Source organism: Lepeophtheirus salmonis, chromosome 7 (genome assembly GCF_016086655.4).
Source record: "Lepeophtheirus salmonis chromosome 7, UVic_Lsal_1.4, whole genome shotgun sequence".
Lineage (NCBI taxonomy): Eukaryota > Metazoa > Arthropoda > Copepoda > Siphonostomatoida > Caligidae > Lepeophtheirus > Lepeophtheirus salmonis.
In genome coordinates this window covers 27,254,408-27,263,714 of record NC_052137.2, presented here as the reverse complement: position 1 = coordinate 27,263,714, position 9,307 = coordinate 27,254,408, and the positions used below count along the sequence as shown (strand labels likewise).

The following is a 9,307-nucleotide window of genomic DNA, read 5'->3' as shown; positions in this document are numbered from 1 at the left end:
GACAAATCGATAAAGCCAGGGGAAAAAATATAATTTTGACGCTAAGTATCGTAACTTTCCGGATATGTGTGTTATATTTTAACAACAAAGCTGATGGTGTAACAAAATAAGTTTTGATTTTGGCGGCAAATACCAACAGCAAAGTATGGCAACCTTTGAAGCTTCATATTGAGTTCCTCTCAGAATCCCTGAAGCCAAGAAAAATCACATCATTGTTGATGAGTTGTTGCTGCCATCAACCAAAGTTATGATTGTCCCCGAATATGTTAGCAAATGAAATACTTTATGGTTGTCTAAGTCTAATAACATTGTCGGAAATGTAATAGCCTACGGATATTTTGGGTTAATTTTTTTCAAGCTAGTTGGTATCGAAATATAAATATATTTGAGCAGATTTGTTGAAGAAGATGATCTGGGTTGTGCTTTCTCAAAAAATGATAGATTGATTTCCGATCTAGCACAGGCTTCTCACTGATGCTCATTGGTTTTTAGAATTTGAACATTTTCGTATTTAAAATATAATAAATTGTTTTGTTGATAAAATTATGGAAAATTTATTAATAAAATACACTGTGCCTATAAATTTTCAGATATTTAGAAGTCAAATTTAATATATACCCTTGAACACGTTAGCTCCAAAAATTCAGTGAATGATGATCAACCCAACTAATTTTATTGTCGGGGTCACTGAACCTTGGCAAATATTATCGAGGGGTCAGTGCACCAGAAAGGTGGGGAACTGCTGCTCTACAGAGCACAAAAATGCATTTTTTTAAAACTATTATTTTTGCTTTATAAATTGCGGTTATAAAATATAATTTATAAAAAGTATTTATTTGGCTCACAGATGAATTATATTATTTCATATTTTACTTACTCAATCATTTGTAACAACTACTCAAGGGTAATAAAGTTTTACAATGATTCCCATTTTAGTGTATAATTACCTATTACAAGAAATATGCCTCCAAAATGGCATTGCTTTCGGTCGATTATATAGTAAAAATAGAATGTGCATATGTGTAAAAATTTATATTTGTATAAAACTTTCTACTTAATTAAGTTGATTAAAGAATTATTTTTTGTTTGAAATGAAACTTTATTTTAAGAAAATAATAGTATTATCAAATTATTTTTTAACTATTTTTGTAGTTTTTTAATTAGAAAAGAAGAAAAAAAACTACAAATTTTATCAAAACACTTTAATTAAGTATATTTTATTCTTTTAATTTTGAGAAGTCTAACGTATTTTTTAATTGTTTAAATTTATATTTAGAAATTTATAAAATATACTTAATAATAATAGCTAAGTTTTGTGATATTAGGAGTAAAATGGTTCATGAATATAGTATAGGGAATTAGTAATTTAAATAATATTTTGTATAAATGCATTTATTTATTTCGACCAAGGACGATAATAGAACCTTTAACGAACCTTTAAACGATTTTGTTAAAATAACAAAATACTATAGTTAGCAGATGAACAAAAAAATTATAAGAACTAGTACGGCTGTACTGTTGTTTTTTGTCCTGTGATTTGCATTAACTACAAAACCAATGACGTAGAAGGCCCTTAAGATTAACAAAAAAATCATGGTAAAATAATACATTAAGAGCTTTTGTATCTCTATCAATACTTTAACAAACTGCATATATTATTTATACTTACAGTTTGCTATATAAGCCACAGCATGTGCTTCTATAATTAAAGAAGGCTTAGCAAAACTTTTTTAGTACTTTATTATCTCAGGTAATAATTTAATAATAAGTTTTATAGACTATATAGAAGTGCTTCTCAAACTTTTAAAACAGGCAACTTCCTTTTCATATATCGTTAGCAATATCATTACTTTATTAAAATATTCAATTTTTTATACTAATATACTTTTATGCATCCTGAAACAAACGTTCACTGTATGTAAAATAGCAAAAGAGTGATATGTTTTCCCTTAATAGTCATCATTTGTTTTTATATGACATCCTATTATGGTAAGGGAGTTCTATAGACTATAGGTTATGTCCCTAGAGTAGTAGAAAATTGTGAAAAATGATCATTGAATAAAATTATTTCGTAATTTTTAGTTTCATAAAGGGCCTACAAAAAGGTGGTATAATGTATAAAGTGTAACCAGAAGTGTGTGTACTCATGCTTTATAGAGAGTACCTTTTTTGTTGTATTTTGAAAACGTAAAAATAGGAAAAAAAAAACTGTGCAATTCGAATATAACCTTACATTTTATGCACTTTTTTCCTTCGTTTCAAAATCAACAAAACATACCTACTTATTTTAGCTACAATTATGAAGTACTTATTGCTCCTTTAATTGCTCAGGTAGAGTTTATCTAATTAAGTATTCGTAAAAATTATAGTTTGCAATTTTTAGATCTGACCGAAAAAAGTCTTTGAAGTCCATTTTATATAATATATATTTTCTTGTCTAGGAGGGAGCGAGTATTGCAGCTACGCAAAATGAGTTTAAAAGAATAATTTTCCCAAGAGCGTTGTCCATTAATATTGATGAAAATAAGTTGTACCCGTTTTTAGGAGTTGGCAAACTGAATAGATAGTTTTATTTTCCTATGTTGTTGTCACTATTATTTAGTTCCTTAGGAGTAAACTTTATTTTCTATCACATATGATTATATGGAAAACTGGATTGAAAATTTGTGTGTGCGCATAAAAGACAAAGAGTTAATTTTCAGATTTGTTGCAGCCTTATAATTTGTAATTCCTTGATGTACTCAGTGTTGAATTCGTGAAATCGACATTGTCTTTATAGATTTGCTTCTCCTCCTCTCCCTCGTCACAGCTGCACATAAATGATCTAATGAAACGTCGAGACATTTAAGCGGCTTGCCTTCAAAACATTTTTGTAATTGTTATGGTTTACATGTTTTTTTTAAGTTTCTTTTTTGTAAAATGCCCAAAATACTCGCGGCACGTCAATCCCTTGTCTACAGGGGCAGTTCCAACAGTTGAAAAATATCGAATTTGAGGTAAAAATTATCACTATTTAACTAAAAAAATATTTTTTGATAATTAAATTACTATGAATTTCATTATTTCAATTCATTCAATTTCAATATATACCGTAGTAAATTAACATTTATATTTTTGATCACTGATCAGTATTATAGATTATAGATAAACACTTATACGGCCTCATCTGACTTTAAAGCTGACCTTACATGAAACGTAAATATGTTTATCTATATTAATAAAGCAAAGTTTGTATGTATGAAAAACAGTCACTCTGTATATAGTGATCTCTGATGCTTATGATGAGCATATTTGGATCTATTATGCACATGATAATTCAAAGGCATTTACAGATTATATAACGATTTTTTAATAAAATATAAATACTGATATATAAAAATGAATTAACTCCTGGAAGCGTTTTGTATTTATTATATGTTGATTAGTGAGGGCTCTAGAGATTAAAAAAACAAAAACAAACAGAGAATAACACTGATTATTTATTTGAGAATTATCTTCTATATTATTAATAAGCTCAATTTGTCTTGTAGCCGATGCCTAAATACTCTGTCAATGCCGGATACTACTTCTAGTAAAATTATTAAGAATAAGAAAGTATGCAAGAAAAATTGAAACACGTTTTGCCACTGTCCCCTTTGTATTGATCGCTACAATTATTTCTAATTTCTCCTCAATGAGTGAGTATTGAATTTTATCAAAATTATATCAACTATAATCTTCAATAATTAAAACTGTAAAAGCTACAGCTAAAACAAAGAAAATCTTCCTACATAATTACAAAAAAATAATTATCCTAAAAAGAAATACTTTTTAACTTTCAACAGCCGTTTTAATCCAATATCTTGAAGAAAAATTGATTAAAATTAATTAATTTGTGTCAAAATTTTGCAAAAAGTTATACCATTGTGATAACAATTTCATGGCTCTAATCTTTTTTCAGGTAGAAAAAAACTATTGAAAACATCCTGTGTAAGAACTGTCTCTGGTCTTTCCATCTTAATGAGTGGTCCATAGTAATATGAACACTTACTAATTCAGTAATTAATCAAGGTTGAGTGATTAAAATTAATTCATATTCCGATATATATTAAAGTATAAACAATTAGTCGAGAAAATGACACTTGAGCGTGATCGACGATTTTCCATTAGTGCACTCCATGCAATTGGGCGTTTCCATGATCATCGTCTACACCATCCAAAAGTACAAATTTTGGAGAGGAGGAAGGACTATGTCAAAAAGGGCAAACTGGACTCGGAGGACTTAAAAAACCAGTGCAGACCAATCCCCTCAAGTCCATATTTGCCCATGCATTTCGTGTTCATAATCCAAACATCGAGGTCTTCTTTTTGTAACTGTTCCCCTCACTTACAGCCCTCATGCCTAGTCCCTCTACTATTCCTCTTGATTGAGTGTCGAGGCAAAGGTCTGGAGTGTCCGTCATCCAAAATACCGGGACCCTTAAAGCCTCTTTCAGCCAGCACTGGGACGCCATGATAGATAGTTACCTCTGCAGCAGGTGTCAGGCCTTCCACCACTGCCTGGAAGCCATAATTGCTGCTTAGGGGGGCTACAATAATGAATAAGACAGCTCAGATACATCTCAATTTTAATATTAATTTAGTTGGAATTAATTGTCTAAATAAGTGCCGTTATACGAGGTACCAAAAGATAACATTTATTTTCATTTGAGGAAAGTTAAAGAAAAATTGTTAAAGTAATGTTGCATAATATATGTTTCATCTATCATACTAAACATAAAAATCCTGTAAATGGGTTCAAGTTGATAATTTTAAAGAAACAACATAACAACTTTCTTTTTTCGACATCTTACAGATTTTCAAATCAGAACGCGTCCATGAAGAAGCATGGACTTTTGATGGTTATTTTCTTGTTTAGAGGTATAAAATGCAAAAAATATATGACGATACCAAATTCCCTAACTTTTGTTATTACGGTACACCCTATTCTAGTCGTATATCTATGATAATTGTGCATGCCTTGGGGATGATAAAGAAAAAGAAACCAAAAATCAATATGGTAACACTGACTATTAGAAAATTCTTTTAGAGGAGATCCGCTAGAATTAGCTGTGACAGGGGGGGGATAAACATCAACATTTGCTATAATTACTCTGATGTTAATCTGGTCAATAGCAGAGACCAAGGTTGTCCCTAGGTCAATATATAAGATAACATTGCTGTTATCGTTGGAGGGAATGACGTTGAACACCTTCTGTGTAGTATTGTCTCCCTGGTTGTTTAAGTCTACATTCATTTTGTGCCTAGTGGACTGTCCATGCTGTTCTAGGATGGCTTGGACATTGAACGGAAAAACTAATAGTGTTTACGCTTTCCGTTCATTTTTTGAACAAACGAACGACGAACGGGGAAAAAATGAATATTGACGTTTATTTTCTTATTATTCTAAGGGGTCGCTTTTTGACTATTTATTCGGAAGATTATTAAATCTTTTTTTACTTGGTTATGGGTATAATTGTAATTATTATCCAAGTGGGACGGAGATTGGCAGAAGAGATAATTGGCAGACATCACAACATTAATAAATAGAATAAACGAAGTAATAAAAATTGGCTGAAGTTATTGGTAGTTCAATAGAAGGGGATATGAATTCATAACGATTGGAAGACGCCCATATTTATTCACTGAAATGACCACAAAAATAGGGGATTAAGAGATCTGTACTTATAGCACCTATGTACACAAGTGTGATGTTTATAAACCAATAATAGAATATACCTGAGAGGATATGATATAAGGGGTCGGGATCGCATACTCGTTGCCGAAAGAAATAAGGTGGAGGTAGGAGAACAGTGTTTATTGAAGAAGTCGAGGCACAGCGTGCAAGTGAGATGCTGATATAAAATCATAACGTAAATACACAACGTCACCTCCCATCAACAATCCAGCAAAGTCGGAGTTGATTGATGTGGCGTGTTTTTCATATACACGTTAATAATTACACTCCAAATAGATGTTCCTATTTTCTCTATCGTATTGCCGGGGACCCACATAGGCATACGATAGTTATAACTCTTAGACCATACATAAAATTGCTCCTTAATAGGCTCTTTAGGTGATGAGGTATTGGTATGGAGGTATCCATACAGATGAGTTCGCATTGGCCTTGAAAATAGGATTTGTGGAGGTGAGTTTGCCGTACGACAGAGAACGGTACGTGAAGAGAAGGTCATCCAGTGATGTTCCAGTATTGTTCTGCGTGAGATCTTTGATGATCCTCATTGTGTATGCTACGGGTCGGCCTTGCATGTAAATAAGGTTACTCTGGAAAAATATGAATGTTCAGCTGTTTTTTAAAGGAGGGAGGCTGTTATAAAAAAAGGACAAACCCTGTTAATGTTTATTAGATTATTGATAGTAAATAAACTATTTATCTCTCTAAGCTTTATAAATATAAATTTTTTGGGTATAAAAGTTATTTTTGGTTTATTGCAGGTAAAATCAGTCAAAAACATATCATTTTAACCCAAAACGAAAAAATAGTTGACTATTATTAATAAAGAATATATTGTACTGAACAAGGCAATAAATATAAAAAAATTTATACTCTGTTTTTTCTTCAACAGTTTTGAATAAAATTTGGTATGTAAAATCCCCCATAGTTACTTGACTAAAAAATAATATCTGTAACTCAATCTAAGTTGTGAACTACTTTCCATGATGAATTTAATCAAAAAACGTCTTGAAGTCACTGAGAAGGTAATTGAAAAAGAAAATTGTTGGTTGAAGAATTTATTTTACTGGAGCTACGTCCCTGCATTGAAAAGACCTAAAAAGAAACTATGAGGTGGGTTGGTCTTGCTGTCAAGAATGATTCCACAAATATTTATTGATCTATCCAGGAATGCGGAGACTGCATAGTGTTCGTCCATTTCCTCTACCTTGATCTATAATTAGTTGATCCTAGGCACTGACTTGAGTTATAATAGGATTTCGATGAATTCCACATCCATAGCAGGTAGCTAGAGAATTATTTGGAAATGTACTCCGAATTTTACATTTTCCTCAAAAATTGACATTGTGCGTCGAAATTGTGAGAAAAAAGTTATTCTTAAAAATAATTTATGCCCACAAAAGCTAGAATTAGAGGCTTTATCAAGAAATATTAATACATTTCAAGATATTTGCGAGGGCTCAGTATTTAGTAACGGAAAATTAATGTTCCCACATAAAAGAGCAGTATTAAATCATTTGTCATCTGTACCGTGGCACATGGATATAAATTATTCGTTGCAAACAAAAGCAGAAACTACAAGAACATGTGATTATTTTTTGGAGAAACTAGATTTACCTTCTGAATGGAAAAAAAGAAATATAGTCTCAATCTCGAACATATAGGATGGGAATTTTTTTGCCCAATTTCAAATTTCATCAGGCGACATTTGTTTTAATGCTCTCTGTAAGGATTGTGGTAAAATGTTTAATTCGACAATTCACGCTTTTGCCAGACTTTTTTTACTAAATTTTCCACAGATTACAGAAAAATTTGTAACCCCTTTAACGTTATTTAGACTCCATTGAATGCCGGAATACAAAAAATTGAATATTTGAACATTATATTTCAAGCTGCAAAAGCTTGATTGCCTAAAAATAAACTATTGCAGAGCCCATCAAGTAGAAAATCTTATAATGATTGCAGCTTTAGAGAGATATTTATTATTTCAGTAACCAATATTGGTTTCACTTTATAGAGCTATGCTAGAGATTTAATAAGATATTATCCCTCTTGTTCAGATAGAAGTTTAAAATTCCTGCATTGATTGGTTAGAAAGTTTCAAAATGAATCAATTACTCATATTTATTTTATTACTGGTAGTTTTATAATTTTATTTTTCCTATAGTTTTAAGTTATTTAATTAATTTCACAATTTAGTTTTAATTCAATTGAAAATCCGTGTTTTGAAGTCATTTTTTTCAATGATTTCAAAAAAATATATAAATATATTTTGATTGAGTAATTATATTAATCACTATATGTCTCAAATGTCATAATTGTTTTTAATGGCATAACTTTTTTTCTGGACACCTAATTATATACTAAAATGTTTGTTTATATACATATATTATGTAAGTAATATCTCTAGAATGAAAAAGTTATAAAAACATCTTGAAGACCTTTTGCGTTTTTGATGTAGTCGAAAAACCAATTTACATATGAATGCAGATCATCTTTAGCACTTGATATCTATTAAGTTGTAGAAATACATTTTTTTTTATTTGTATTATAAAAAATATGTTTGATTCTGACCATATTTTTTACCATTAATATCTCAAAAATACATGTTTCTAAAATGTGATTAAATACGATTAAAACATGTATCCGTTAGAACTTATTTGAGTATACAAATCACTAATGTCTATATACTACAACAAACTTGGATATTTAACGGAAAGTTAGCTTAATTCAAGCTTTCCATTCAATTTTGAAACCCGGAACAGAAAAAAATTGAAAGGTTAACACAAAAACAATATTAATTTCTTTGCTTGTTCTTCAAAGGCATCCTAACAGTAAAACCATATAGTGAAACAACGACTACATTTTTCATATCTCATAATTGTCATCTCGCTAAGATGTGATTTAGCGCACTAAATTTAGAAAAAAATACAGATTATGTGGTAGTCATTTCGTTATTCAAAAATAAATAAATAAAATAAACGGACCTAAACTAACGAATGAGTGCTTTTAAATTGGATTTTTTTCCAGATATGAACAAGTCCAAGTCTATGCTTTTTAATATAGCCTTATCATGTGATGCTAGGATTGTTAATGTCAACCATTTTGAGGGGCTAAACAACAAACTTACAACCTTCCAAAAATGTATACTTCTCATGTCTAGTTTCATTATATTGGATAAAGTATAAAATAATGTTATTAGATCGTTACACAATGTTACTTTTATATTCTAGACGATAAACTAACAATTAAAATGGCAATAATGGGAAATTTTTATCTTATTACCCTACTTTTAGCATTCTAATCCATTAAAAAAAGTTAATCATAAAAATCTAGCCATTTTTAGGGACTGTTAGTATATATTAATTTGATTTAATTCAAATATCACTATTTATGATTGACAATAAGTAGTATTCGATGAAGTTGTTAAGTTTTTATTTATTCTGAAAGCTATTTGATGAAGCTTTATAAAGATTTTTTGGAAGTTAGTGCCTTTTATATAGTAAAAATACCGACTATGACCCCTCAAGATGACATCATCTCCAATTTTTATGCAATTTATTACGTCAATAAGAAATGTGCATGAATATCTAT

The 9,307-nt window shown here is 30.1% G+C and overlaps 1 long non-coding RNA gene across 2 annotated transcripts; it reads left to right on the top strand.

Annotated features, from left to right (window-relative positions):
• The first annotated feature begins 2,940 nt into the window (after nucleotides 1-2,940).
• LOC121122261 (uncharacterized) lies at nucleotides 2,941-9,302 on the top strand. Of its 2 annotated transcripts, XR_005865759.2 has the most exons (4): nucleotides 2,941-2,996; nucleotides 3,531-3,677; nucleotides 3,941-4,050; nucleotides 4,107-9,302. It is a non-coding gene; the product is annotated as an uncharacterized lncRNA (long non-coding RNA). The 2 variants fall into 2 exon arrangements; XR_011781139.1 differs by having other exon boundaries at nucleotides 3,941-9,302.
• Nucleotides 9,303-9,307: the final 5 nt, after the last annotated feature.